The following is a 12,960-nucleotide window of genomic DNA, read 5'->3' as shown; positions in this document are numbered from 1 at the left end:
ACCACTCGAACTGCTGGGATTGGCTGACGACTGACTGGCGCCCGGACTCGAAGACCACCATCACCCTCGCCATGCCCAGGGTAACGCTACAGGTAGCGGGTAAGTCCATCTCATTTCTGGTGGACACGGGGGCTACCTATTCGGTCCTGCCTACCTATTCCCGGCCAGTTTCTCCTTCCCAGATCTCGGTCATGGGTATTGATGGCAAACCATCCTTCCCACTCCAGACCGGTCCACTCCCATGTCATATCAAAGGACTCCCTTTTACTCATTCCTTCTTAGTCATACCATCCTGCCCAGTTCCTTTGCTAGGCCGAGATGTCCTTTTCCACTTAGGGGCCTCCCTCCAGCTGGTTAGACTTGACCCTAAGTCCCCTCCTCCCAACTCCTGCTTCCTCTTCTCGGCCTGTCTCTAGAACCCTCCCCATCCTATTCCCCTCTTCCAATCACACCAAACCCAATCAATCCCCAAGTCTGGGTACTTCTAAGCTCATAATAGCAACACACCATTCCCCCGTCCTCATCCGCCTAAAGGACCCCTCCAAATTTCCATCAAGGCCCCAATTTCCCATCTCTGAGACTCACCTTAGGGGCCTACAACCTATTATCACCAGACTCCTAAACCAGGGACTCCTCATCCCCACGGACTCTCCCTGCAACACTCCCATCCTGCCTGTCCGCAAGGCCTCTGGGGATTATCGCCTGGTCCAGGACCTCCGACTTAATCAATGAGGCCATAATTCCTCTCCACCCAGTAGTCTGGATCCCTAACTTTGCTCTCCTCACTAAACCCTTACATCTAGCCGCTAAAGAAACCCCTCAAGGACCCCTCACCTCTCCTTCTGCCGTTCGACAGGCCTTTCTCACCCTCCGTAACGCTCTGATATCTTCTTCTCCCCTTTCTCTGCCCAGCCCAAACCGACCTTTTCACCTTTTTGTGGATGAACGGGCCGGAATAGCCACTGGACTCCTTGCCCAGCCTGAAGGGCCTTCCTACCACCCCGTGGCTTACCTCTCCAAACAGCTAGACCCAACCATTCGGGGATGGCAACCATGCCTTCGGGCCCTAGCAGTGGTAGCCGAACTGACCAAACACTCAAACTGACTCTGGCCCACCCACTAACCGTGTTTTCCTCCCACTGGCTGGTCGACCTCCTAGGCTACAAGTCTCTCTCTCCTTCTTGGGCCCCTCCCGCATCCAGGAATTCTACCTGCTGTTCATTGAAAACCCTGCTATCTCCCTCGACCTCTTCCCCCGCCTAAACCCGGCCTCCCTCTTGCCTATCTCCGATACTGGGACCTCCCCTTCCCACTCCTGCCCCCAAGTCGTAGAGGCCCTCAGCCCGCCGAGAGAGGGACTCTTTGACACCCCTCTTTCAAACCCGGACCGCACCCTCTTCGTAGCATGCTTGCTCCCTGTTTTCTTAGGTTCGTTCGCAGGCGCATGGAGGAAGTCTCTCGGGTAGCCACAAACCAAATGCTCCTCGGCCCTTACACCTTGCTTCCTACAGAACCCCCCACTGGTCTCCCTTAAGCCTCGGACCTCTGGTCGCCCGACTACCCTTTCGACGCCCCCATTCAGCAAAAAGTAGCCAGAGATCAGAACGCTGCCCCATTACACCAAAGATGTCGAGATGTGAGGCCAACTGGCCCGAGGCAGGGGAACGCAATCAGACTCACAGGTTGAAACTGACCTGGGGACTTTCCACCTGGCCCAGCCTTCTGGCCTTTCGAGGGGCGGGACTAACGGTCCCCCACGATACCCGAAAAGACCACCATATGAGGAATACCCTGCGCCCTCCCAGATTCACCACACCCTTTTCCCTTCTTCCCCTATAAATTCTGCCCAAACCCTCGCCCAGGCGCGACTTCTCTGGCCTCTTTCTCTCGGACCAGTGAACCTCGCCCGGGTGTGTTCCCAAATAAAGCTTGTTTAAGTTCTCCTCCGTTTCTTGGTGCCGTTCCTTACAGTGTCCAGCTACACTGAACACAGAGAGAATGGAAGAACCCTCACCCCTACTAGGTCACATAGCTTTGCCCTTTCCTTATTATTTTCCACTGGAAAGTTCTGACAGGAAGATATAATTGAACATTGGTTAAGAGAGCCATTGGTCCAACCAAGAACATCTTGTCTAATTAAAAAATCAGTTAAATTAAAAGGCCCCAAGGTTTCTGGTGGCGCAGTGGTTGAGAGTCCGCCTGCCGATGCAGGGGACACGGGTTTGTGCCCCGGTCCGGGAAGATCCCACATGCCGCAGAGCGGCTGGGCCCGTGAACCATGGCCGCTGAGCCTGTGCGTCCGGAGCCTGTGCACCGCAACGGGAGACACCACAACAGTGAGAGGCCCGCATACTAAAAAAAAAAAAAAAAAAAAGGCCCTGACCCTTCTCCTAAGAGTCCACAAAGCTCCACCCCCAAGCCCATAGAAAATCTAAATATCACATTTGAACCAGCCCAAGACTACAACATGCCATACCCCACCTTCCATCTTTGCATCCAAAACAGCTTTACTTTTTTTCTGAGCACTGTAAATACACTCAAATGTAATATGATACGCCTTGTATTTTTATTGTAAGAACATCCCTTTGATGTTGCCAGACTGCTTCCCAAAGAGGTATTTCCTTTTATGTTGCAATCAGTTTTACCAAAATCCTACCAAGACAGAAAATAATTGTTTTAACACTTAAAGCTGGTTTAGCCGATGAGAAATGCTATTCTATTTTTCATAATTAGCCTTTTTTAATATAGGAATGTATACAGTATTTACTTCAGAAGAATTATCTCAGAATCAAATTATCTAGACACTGAATACAGTCAGTAATTAAGACCAAAAGAAATCAAGATCCCCCAAATTTCCATACCTTTCCATTAAATAATTCTTATACCTCATGCAACTGGAAATTTATCCACATGAAATAATTAAAAGGAAAACGGTGTAAGGGCAAAGAAGGATGATAAATTCCAGCATATAGTTATTTAGTAAATGCAGTCAAAATGTGAACAAGTCATTCTTCGCTAAGTTCTTTGACATATGACAAGAATTTTAAATTGACTATTTTAGATAGTGGGCAACTGCAGTTATAGCAGGCAGAGATAAGGGAATTGTGTAAATACTATATTTTTGGAATCCAAAATCATGAGAGCAGATGAACTTACACAAAAGATTACACAGATGGAAAGCAGCCCAGGATTAAGCCAGCACTGACAATAGCACAGTGTGGACTTGAGGCAGGAGACAGATGGGCCCCCGGCGCAAAAGGATTGGAGTCCGTTCCTTGTGGAAAGATACTCAGAGATGGGAGTAACAGGATAATTGAGGGAGGAGGCTGGGCCCTGCCCACATGGAAGATAAGAGACCACATATTCCTCGTTCTCAAAGTCAGAAGACCTCCCTACTACATATGTGCAGAAAGGCTCCTTGGAGGTCGGAAGGGGAGTGATGTCAACTGATGCTCACTACCCATTGGCCTCTTTGGTAGAATCCATCTTGGCTAAGAGATGCACCAAATATGGACACAACCAAAATGATTGGTCAAAGGAAACACAGAAGAAATGTGCCATAAAAGTAATTCAAACTGCCATGAGGGCACAACTTTCTCTCTGAGCCTGCCCGGGTCTCTATCCACACATACTGTACTCTTTTCTCCTAATAAATACTTTACTTGTTTCACTACTTTCCGTCTCTGTGGGAATTCTTTTTCTGCAAAGCCGTAGGGCCAGGGCCTTGTCACTGACCACTGGTCTAGTGGCTAGGATTCGGTGCTCTCATTGCCGCCACCCGACCTCAGTCACTGGCCGGGAATCGAAGCCCTGCTTCAAGCCTCTGCAGGCCGAGGCCACCTGAGATCAGACTGTCTTTTAAAACATGCTAAAAGACCAGAGAAAGGCCTACAAATAAGGCCAAGAGAGTATAGGGCCTTCTGAGCCCCTGTGGAAGGGGTTTGAGATAAGGTGTGGGGCAGGGAAGAATGCTGAGCGTTAACAATCAAGAGAAGTCAAGGGGCTTAAGGAAGAAGAGGAAGATTTTGGACTTGGGTGTGAAGGGAGTGTTACGGTATTTGGAAGGCAGGGGTGGAGAACACAGAATAATGCCTTACCCTGTCCTCAAATAATTGACAATGTTTAGGAAACAAATCAAGGCCATGCCAAGGTCCAGGATTCATGGCACTAAGTGTTCTAAACAGGAAGAGGGGCAGAAGCTCAGTGGGCACATTGGTGTTCAAGGAAGTTGGAAAGTGGGAGTTAGATGTAAATGGGGAGGCAGTGGGGACTAATGGGGTGTCTCTAGACCAGAAGGCAGGGCCCGAGCTCTGGTCCTGTCCTCCTGGTCCCAGTTCTAACAATGTCAGCAACCTCAGACCTCCTGGAAGGAGGAGGGAGGGAACAATTACTAGGATCACCCTACCTCCAGAGATCTGTGTCCTGAGGTCAAAAGAGTTGCATGGGAGGAGAGCTGAAAGGCGGGGATGCCCAAACAAGTACACAAGCTTGTGAATGAACCCCTTTCTTTTTGAAGATGAGATACTAAAGAATAGCTCAAACTACCACTTAAATTGCTCTGTGTCAGCCACAAGAGTCATAAAACTATACCCACCTTTCACATCTGCACATCTAGGGCACCAGGTACAAAGACGGTACTGTTGAGAACTATAAACCAACCAATCCTCTAAACCAGAAGTTGCAAACCAGGGTCCATGCCCAATCCAGCCACCTTTTGTTTTTGTAAATAACGTTTCACTGGAACACAGACACATCCTTTTGTTACATATGGTCTGTGGCTGCTTTCCTGCTACAAAGGCAAAGTAGAATAGTGGCAACAGAAACAGTATAGCCCAAAGAACCAGAACTATTTATCATGTAGCCATTTTCAGGAAAAGCTTTGCAAGCTCAGCTCAAAAGCAATAGTTTTCCATGTGGACTGCACATTGGAATCACATGGGAAACCTTAAAAAAAAATACTGGTGGCTGGGGCCCAACCCCAGAGATTTTATTCAGTTGTTCTGAGGAACTGGCCAGGGCATCAGGGGTTTTAAAAAGGTGTCCCCACCCCCATGATTCTAATGTGCAGCAGGCAGAGTTAAAAATTCATTGCTGTGGGTTCCCTGAGGCAGACCATTTTAGATCTTCAGAAGGCAACATACCCACATTATATCTGTGTCCCCTGTGGAAACAAGTTAAAAGCTAGTATTAGTGTTTCTCTCTCTGTTTTCATAAAGAAATGATATCACAAGTGTCCGCTTAAAGAGCATCTCCCTCTCTTTTGAGCAACAAAGGCCAGGCATTGACTATTCTGTTTCTCGATGGCTCTGATGAAAGACGCATTCAATCAAGTCTTTCTAAAATTCAGTGTCAAGGGGGAAAAGTGATTCTTCAGATAAATTTGTAAACTTCCACTTACTGAACAGCTAGAGCTATAAAACCAAAGTCCTTCATGTTTTATCTTGACTGCCAAGAAATGAATGTGGTACTTAATGGAAGGAGCTAGAATCAGTCCAGGTACCAGGTATCTGGCACATCTATATCTTTCATCCTTTTATTGTTTTTGGTTTCAGTTATTTTTCACTGTTCCATTTGTTTTATCATTGATCAATTACTCAGATCCTTTAAAAAAAAAAGAAAAAAATTAGTCAATGAAGATGTCTTTCTTTAAAAAGACAAAAATTAGTAAATTAGTAAAATATATGTACTTCATAAAAAGAATGTGGTGGTTTCAAAACATGTCTGCAAATTTTTTTGACACTCTTGCCATGGAGAAATGGATCCATGTCCTTTCCCCTTGAATCGGTGGCCAACTTTAATGGCTGGTCTACTAATACGTTCATGAAGCTATGTGACCTCCAAAGCTAAGTCGCAAAAGATGATGCCACGTCCACTTCATTTGCTGGAACCACGTTTGAATTCTGAGCCACCATGTAAAGTAGTACTACCACCCTGAGGCTGCCATGTTGTGAGGACACCCAACTAGCCCATGCAGAGAGACCACATGAAGAGGGAGAGATGTCTGGCCAGCCCCCGGGTATTGTAAGTTCATGTTTATCCAGCTCCATTCCTGCCTGAGGACAACCGCCTGAGATAACCCAAATTAGAAGCCCCCAGCCATGCACTTCCCAAAACCCTGACCTACAGAGACCATATGAGTTAATAAAGCAAGTGTTATTGTTTGAAGTCACTATACTTAGACTGCAGTAGGTAACAGTAAGTCCATCCATATTAACAGTAACATGCATAATGACTTTATGTCTCCTCTTCTCAGTTCCCCTTGTAACCTATCTATTGTCAGAAAGTATCAGGTGTTAAGAATGTTTATCCATTCACAAAAGACTTGACAATGAATATCAAGATTATTAGGGGAAAGTTAATGGAAACTGATCAGTACCATCCATAGCTTATTTGCTAACCAAAAATGGGAGTATCTTCCCTTACAATGGAGAGATCTGGCTGTCACCATCTTTAACAGAGTAACCAATGTAGCATCACTAACAGTGGGACAGTTGGCCAGATATTTTGTGCTTTCTGATGTGATGCAATGTGAAGTACATGGCATCATCATCTGAGAGGTATTGTCAACAAAAAGGTCTAACTTGAATCCAACCTAGCCTTTAAAGCTAACTTGCTTCATATAGGAATTAAAGGGAAGAGAGAAACTAGAGAAACAATACTAAGAGGAAGCCATCAGACAAGTCTAGAATGTAGGACATTCTACAAAATATCTTGCCTGATTTCACTAAAAAAAAAAAAAAAATAAATAGAGGAAGGAACTGTTCTGGATTGAGAGACCTAAAGGGCATAACAATGCAATGCAGTGTCATCATTGTATCCTGGCTCAAAAACATCTATAAAAGACATCGTAAGGACGACTGGAATATTTCAATATAGGCAGGTTATTAGTGATATTAAGAAAACCGCGTCGATTTGGTTATATGTGATAATGGCATCGTGGGTATGCAGGAAAGCTTACCCCTTTGGAGATGGATGCTGAAGTTTTTAGGGTGATGTGTTATATTATCCATAATTTACTTTAAAATATTTCAGCAACCAAAAAAGAGAGATGAAGCAAATTTGAAAAAAAATGTCAATAACTGTTGAATCTGCTTGGTAGATTGATAATGTTTATTCTATTATTCTTTCTACTTTGCTGTATGTTTGAAATTTTTCACAATGAAAAGTTTTAAAGACTTGAAACCTTGTTGGGAGCATTCAGCTATTCTAACTTACATGACTCCTGCTATGGTTTAAATATACTGTATATCCTCCAGAAAAACAGCTGGGAAGCACGCACTTCACTGTCACCTATTCTATCCAGGCTAATTTGGTTGAAAGAAGCAGAGCCTTCCTTCTCCCTCAAACTTAATCCCGGAAAGTATAAAACATGGGGTTTACTATTGGGCTCAAATGATCTCATGAGGATTCCAGGATAGGAATAGAGAAGACCCAGTGTTAGGGTGGAAAGGGATTAGCTCAAGAGAGATCAGGTAGAGACTACTTTCAGAATCAATGTGGTTCCAGGGACAGATATTCTCACCGTTCTCTGTCAGAAGCATCATTTTTAATCTTTTTGTGGCTCCTTCTCTTTTTTCTCCCCATTCTCCATATTTCAGCTCCTCTTTGTCATCGCAGCCCCTCCGGCCCTCACTCTGCTTGCAGGATCTTTAAGCTGCAGCACCAACATCCGACTGGCAATGATCCTCTGTGCTTCTTGGTTCCAATTCATCAGAGCAAGAACCAGATTGGCCCAGCCCATCACTGTGCACACGTTGATCAGTCCAATCCCCTGTGGCCACGGAGGAACTGGATCAAGTGATTAAAAAAAATTTTTTTTAATTGCTACTGAGGCATCAAGGGCTTTACATGGGTCATTTCCTTGTATAGTGTTATAAGCAGGGCAGACAATGATAACGTCTCTAAAACATTTTCTTTTCTTGTCCAGTAGAAATCATCCTGAGCTATATATACATTTTTTCAAGAATCTAAAGAAGATATTCATGGGTTTCTATATCTCTGCACAGGATCATCATGTCCCGTTAGATCATTGTCTTGTTCATTAATATAAAGCAGTGTTGTCTGAGAACACAAGGTTTGTTCTGAATTGAACACTCACCTGAAAATAGGCGAAACAAGGAGATCAATCCTCTTCCTGGGTTTGAACTACACAAATCAATCATGCACTTTCATTGAGATCTAGTATTACCCGGGTGGAAAATATTGATTGAGTGAATGTCTACTGCGTGCACCACACTTTGCTAGGGAAACATAGGAACATACCCAGAAGAAGGCAAAGCCTCTGTAGGTAAGGATATGACAGTGTCATCAGGTGAGATGATATATACACTCTAGAAAACGTAAATAACAGTCATTTCACCAGACTAGAGCTGTCATAGGTCAATATATGTTAAGTGTAAAGTGAGTGCTATGAGTGCAGACAGAGGTCAGGTAAGCTGGAAAACTCAGATAAAAAGCTTTCTAGAAGGATTTTGGTCTTGAAGGACACATTTCAAGGTGGGAAGAACAATAAGAAAAATGGAAGGAATGTGTCAGGCAAGTCTGGAAAACAGTAAATAAATCTGGTTAGAGAAAAGGATTTAATTGTAGGCAAGTGGAAGGTGCTTTTGAAAAGGTAGATGGAGACTAGGTTACAGAGGAAGGACCCTGGATGTCAGGATAATGAGCTTCATCTTATCAGTAAGGCTTTGAAGTCAAGAAGGGACAGGATGAGATCAGTGTTTTAGGAAGTACTGGTGTCAGGGGTGGGTTGAGCGGCCAGAGATCTTTGCAATTTATAAAATATTTTCGCAGATGAGTCATCTAATTCTCTCCTGGCAAATGGTTTCTTACAAGGCTTTTAGAGACTGGTGCAGGGCAACTTTCAGAAGTCTACACGACTAGAGTTAACAGCAATTAAAAAAAGTAAGTTACTGGCGCCAGAATGGTCAGACAGATCAATGAAGCAGAATGGAACATCTGGAAAGAGACCCAAATATTTATATTTGTATTTATAGATAAACTTAATATTTTATTGTGGTGGCCTTTTAAATCAGTGAAGGAAAGAGGACAATTTAATAAACAATTTTAAGACAATTGCTAAGCACTTAGGGAAAATATATAGGTGAGATTTCTGCCTTACAACTTACATCAAAAAATCTTTTTGAATGGATAAAGCTATAGATCTCAAATGTTGGCATATATTTAATTACCTGGAGAATTTGGCATAAAGGGAGATTCCCAGAGATTCTGATTCAGTAGTTCTTAGGGGGCCCAGAGACTGACGTCTATAAGCTATCCTTTGACAAACACTTGCTTAAAGATTTACATGTAAAAGATAAAACAATAAAAGAACTAAAAAATAGATTAATATTTATATAATTTTTAGGAGGTACAATGACATCAAAAGCAAAAAAAAAGACAGGCACAAAAAAACAAAAACAAAACACAGAAACCTAACTCCAAAAAAGTAAACACTTTTTAAATGTTAATATGATATACATATACATAATAATATATACAAATACATATTAACACCTGTAAAGAGACCTCTGCCTCTGAAAAGATGGAGTAGACATACATTCACTATTCCTCCCCTTAAGTACAGCTAAAAACTCTGGCATTATATTTAAAACAAATGTAGGAAGACTCTGAAAGATGGAGAGAAGAAGGCTAGAAACCTCAAGACCTAAGGTGAGTTCCCCAGGTTTTCTTTTTGACTCATGAATTCCACACTGGGTGTTGACAGAGAAGCTTGCAACCCAGAAAGGCCAATGAGTGCAGACAAAAAAGTCAGAACAAGAGCCTGCTCACTCCAGCCAAAGAACAAAGAAAAGGGCAGCCTAGCAAAACAGAAACTTTTAGACAATAACCCATCTACTCCTGTGAAACACCACAAAAGAAGCTGCAGCCCCTACCCCTGCCAGCAAAGGCCAAGTGGACAGCCTAGATTTCCACCCCGAGCTGAGGGAAACAAGGTCCCCTTTCCCTCCCTGTTGTGTGGGGTCAGAAATGGCCTAATGGAAAGTCTTAATGAGTTGTAATGAGTTATCCCACCATAATGTCTTTGGAGGACATGAAAAGAGCAGTAACAAGACACCTCTGACTCTCCCAGCTACGATGGAATCAGAAGGCTGAGTGGGGACCATGAATTCCTGCCCCAGCCAGAAGTAACAAGGAGTCTCTCACTCTAGGTGTCAAAGAAGGCCAGTGGGGAACCTGGACTTCTAACCGCACCTGGCAGTAATGAGGCAGTGCTCCTCTTTCCCTGCCAGAGCAGAGTTCAAAACACCGTGCTACAACAGAAGATTTAAATAAGGTCCAGAGTCTCATAACACAAGATCCTAAACATCCAAATTTCAACTGAAAATCACTCATCATCCCAAGAACTGGGAAGATCTCAACTTGAATGAGAAAAGAAAATCAGAGCAAGATGGAGGAAAAGAAATTCCAAGACCTCGCCCCTTCCACAGAAACACTAATCTAACAACCATCCATAGATGAAAATACCTTCATGAGAGCTCCAGAGTCCAAGTGAGAGGTGTGTCACCCCAGCAGAGCACAAAATCCAAGAGCAGCTGCAATGAAAAGAACAAAAAGAACAGTTGCACTTTACCTGCATTATCCCTCCCCTAAGCCAGCACTACTCAGGACCAAGACAGACCCCCTGGACCCACAGTTTCTCCTATGGGGGAAAGAGCAAAGTGAGTACCTGGCTTCCCCAGCCTTTCAGGGTGCTGCCCAAGAGGCCCAGTCCTGTCTCACCTCACCCATTTTACTGTGAACCAGCACAGCCACATTGTGTGGGGGCAGCTAAGAACAAAGAAACCAGCTCACAGAGCTCAACAACTGGCACACCCCTGCTGGAATATACATTCCTCTCAAGCATATAAGGAACATTCTCCAGGACAGAGCACATGCTAAATCACAAAACAAGACTTAACAAATTTTAAAAGGTTGAAGTCATGTCAAGTATCTCTTCCAACCACAATAGATTAAAACCAGAAATCAATAACATAAGGAAAATGGGAAAATTCATAAACATATGGAAATTAAATAGCACACTCAAGCAAATATTGGGTCAAAGAAAAAATCAAAAGAGAATTTAAAAAATACCTTTAGATAAACAAAAAGTGAAAACACAACATATCAAAACCTATGGGACACAGCAAAAGCAGTATCAAGTGGGAAGTTTATAGCAATGAAGACCTACAATACAAAAGAAGAAAGGTCTTAAACGACCTAACTTTACACCTCAAGGAACTAGAAAAAGAACAAACTAAACCCAAAGTTAGCAGAAGGAAAGAAATAATAAGGATTAGAGCAGAAATAAATTTAATAGAAAATAGAAAGACAATAGAAAAAAATCAATGAAACTAAAATTTGGTTTATGAAAAGATAAACAAAACTGACAAACCCTTACCCAGACTAATGAAGAAAAAAAAAAGAGAAGACTCAAACAAATAAAATGAGAAATGGAAGAAGAGATATTACAACTCTCGGTGGCATGATATATGCCACAGAAGTAAAAAAGACCATAAGAGTATATTGTGAACAATTATACATCAACAAAATGGACAATCTAGGAGAAATGGATAAATTCCTAGAAACATACAACCTACTAAGAATGAATCAAGAAGAAACAGAAAGCTTGAACAGATCAATAACAAATTAGGAGATTGAATCAGTAATCAAAAATCTTCCAGTAAAGAAAATCCCAGGACTAGATGCCTTCACAGGTGAATTCTATCAAACATTTATATAACTAATACCAATAATATTTTCTTAAACTTTTCCAAAAAAAAAAAATAGAAGAGGAAACACTTCCAAACTCATTTTACAGGGCCAGCATCACCCTGATACCAAAGCCAGACAAAGATTCATTAGGTCCCATTTGTTTATTTTTGTTTTTATTTCCATTTCTCTAGGAGGTGGGTCAAAAAGGATCTTGCTGTGACTTATGTCATGGAGTGTTCTGCCTATGTTTTCCTCTAAGAGTTTGATAGTGTCTGGCCTTACATTTAGGTCTTTAATCCATTTTGAGTTTATTTTTGTGTATGGTGTTAAGGAGTGTTCTAATTTCATACTTTTACATGTAGCTGTCCAGTTTTCCCAGCACCACTTATTGAAGAGGCTGTCTTTTCTCCACTGTATATTCTTGCCTCCTTTATCAAAGATAAGGTGACCGTAGGTGCGTGGGTTTATCTCTGCATTTTCTATCCTGTTCCATTGATCTATATTTCTGTTTTTGTGCCAGTACCATACTGTCTTGATTACTGTAGCTGTACTGTAGTATAGTCTGAAGTCAGGGTACCTGATTCCTCCAGCTCCATTTTTCTTTCTCAAGATTGCTTTGGCTTTTCGGGGTCTTTTGTGTTTCCATACAAATTGTGAATTTTTTTGTTCTAGTTCTGTGAAAAATGCCATTGGTAGTTTGATAGGGATTCCAATGAATCTGTAGATTGCTTTGGGTAGTATAGTCATTTTCACAATGTTGATTCTTCCAATCCAAGAACATGGTATATCTCTCCATCTGTTTGTATCATCTTTAATTTCTTTCATCAGTGTCTTATAATTTTCTGCATACAGGTCTTTTGTCTCCTTAGGTAGGTTTATTCCTAGATATTTTATTCTTTTTGTTGCAATGGTAAATGGGAGTGTTTTCTTGATTTCACTTTCAGATTTTTCATCATTAGTATATAGGAATGCCAGAGATTTCTGTGAATTAATTTTGTATCCTGCTACTTTACCAAATTCATTGATTAGCTCTAGCAGTTTTCTGGTAGCATCTTTAGGATTCTCTTTGTATAGTATCATGTCATCTGCAAACAGTGACAGCTTTACTTCTTCTTTTCCAATTTGGATTCCTTTTATTTCTTTTTCTTCTCTGATTGCTGTGGCTAAAACTTCCAAAACTATGTTGAACAATAGTGGTGAGAGTGGGCAACCTTGTCTTGTTCCTGATCTTAGTGGAAATCGTTT

This window comes from Delphinapterus leucas, chromosome 14, assembly GCF_059928025.1.
Source record: "Delphinapterus leucas isolate spDelLeu-1000000601 "Yukka" chromosome 14, BTC_Dleu_Yukka2, whole genome shotgun sequence".
In the NCBI taxonomy this organism is placed as follows: Eukaryota; Metazoa; Chordata; class Mammalia; order Artiodactyla; family Monodontidae; genus Delphinapterus; species Delphinapterus leucas.
Note: the sequence above shows the minus strand (reverse complement) of the source record.